Here is a 2,474-nt window from a genome sequence, read left to right as displayed (position 1 = left end):
CAAAGATATTGCTTTAGATTTATTACATAATGCACCTTTAAATATCTATCTATCTATCTATCTATCTATCTATCTATCTATCTATCTATCTATCTATCTATCTATCTATCTATCTATCTATCTATCTATCTATCTATCTATCTATCTGTCTATCTATCTATCGGTCTATCTATCTATCTGTCTATCTATCTATCTATCTATCTATCTATCTATCTATCTATCTATCTATCTATCTATCTATCTATCTATCTATCTATCTATCTATCTATCTATCTATCTATCTATCTATCTATCTATCTATCTATCTATCTATCTTTTAGCGAGCTATCATTTTAGCAAGCTATCATTTTAGCGAGCAATCAGTTTAGCTAGCAAGCTAGCATTTTAGCAAGCTATCATTTTAGCAAGCTATCATTTTAGCTAGCAAGCTATCATTTTAGCAAGCTAGAATTGTAGCAAGCTATCATTTTAGTGAGCAATCATTTTAGCTAGCAAGGTATCATTTTAGCAAGCTATCATTTTTAGCAAGCTATCGTTTTAGCGAGCAATCATTTTAGCTAGCAATCTAAAGAAGCATTGATCCCATCAAAAATGATGAACGTGTTTTTTTTGTGAGGTAGTTTTCACGGCTGAAACTTGTCCTTGGTGCCTCTTTCTGTTGTCAGTCATTCTGCGACCTGTTTGCAGATTTCTCGCCTTACAAGTGCAATGTTATTGTCTGGCTTGACATCCAAGAAACGACTGCTATACCGAGAAATGCAGTCACGTGGAGCCGATGAATGCCTTGAATGGAACAAGCATGTGTTTATATTTGAATGTTATGCACTACACAAGGTCTATTCAACTCTGCAGATATGGCCCCCCCCTTTTTTTTTGAAATTCTCCACTTTTCTGCAAATCATAGCTCATTTTCTGAAACTCCAGGCACTATTAGAATCATTTCAGCACAGTCATGTGACGTCAGGTCGATCACTGTGCAATTTCTTGCACTCACGCTTCATCGGCTCAAAATAGCTGATGTTTTTGAAGAGTTTGTGGCCTCGTTGTGAGCGTATTATATCAGTTTCCTGTTGTTTTTGATAGACTGTGACTTATGAAAAGACATGTTGTTATTCTGCATTTATGTTGATATATTATATACCTAATATACTATACCTGCAGCTTCTGGGTCATTCTGTTTCACTATCATCATCTTGTTGTCTACCTTTGTTGATGCAGACCTGTCAAAAATACCTAATATCTCTTGATGTGGGCATGTGATGCTATTTTAAAATGAAATTTGATGATTTAAATGTGTTTAACTGTGAGCATTTGGTTATGAACATTAGTTTTGGTCTGTAGAGTTTTTAACTCATTTGACTCATTTCACATTTGGTGTTTATGGATGTGTTTTGAAAGTTCCAGTTGCTGTTAATAATTTTATAATCACTGTTATTGATAGACACTGTTTAACTATATTAATATACATTTTTATAATAATAATAATTATATATATATTTATTTTTAAAATATGGACCATTTAAACATTACCACAGCTAAACTATTGGGGCCAAAATGAAGATTTTGTTTGTAATCTTTTGAGAATAAAGTATGATAATAAAGTTTTGCTGTTGTCATAAAAACAGTTTTAATATTATGACTTTTTATTATTACGACTTTATTCTCGTAATATTACTAGTATTTTCTAATATAATATAATATTCTTTGAATATCCACCTCTGTCCTAATTCGCAATTTCTTGTTGGCTGAATTCCCAATAAACTTTATTTGGAATTCCTATTAATATAACAAGTAAAGTTTATGTGGACTTCTTTATTCTGCTAGCAAATAAATCAAGTACTTTATACAAAAGACTATACTCGTATTACTTCTACACAATTATCTTATGCAAAAAGTTTTGTTTTTTTTGTAGCTATAATTGTGCTGTTATTTTTAGTCAAAGAATTGTATTATTTGTTTGTACTTTTTGTGGCCCATCTGCTTTGAATACTACTGTCACTACTGGTGACTGTCAACGACACAGTATGTTCATCATCATCATCAGTCCTTTCATCAGTAATCACTTGCTGGAGACGTTTATTTAGCCGTTAACGTCACTGTTTGACAACGTTTAAAAGCAGTGAATGTAACTTTTCCTCCTCCAGCACAGACACAACAACCGTCAGCTCGTTCCTCCCGTGTTCTGTATCCTCAAAGCGGATTGAATACGCCCCGCCCCCCCCCCACTTTTTCCCCCCCCACTTCCCTCGGGCGTGTTCTGTGTCGTCATCACAGCCCCGTTACTGTGGCGACCGCACAGGCGCTGCCGACGGTTGGCCGCTTGGCCGCCGTGACGTCACGGTGATATCGGGAATTCCTCTTCCCCGTGGAGCTTTCGTGTGACGGCGCAGCTGAGCTCCCCTCCGCACACACGGGCGCTGGGATGAAGCGGCACGCACTGGGCACACGTGAGGCGTCAACTTTACCGTGGTTCG

Source organism: Microchirus variegatus (assembly GCF_963457635.1).
Source record: "Microchirus variegatus genome assembly, chromosome: 6".
Classification (NCBI taxonomy): domain Eukaryota; kingdom Metazoa; phylum Chordata; class Actinopteri; order Pleuronectiformes; family Soleidae; genus Microchirus; species Microchirus variegatus.
Note: the sequence above shows the minus strand (reverse complement) of the source record.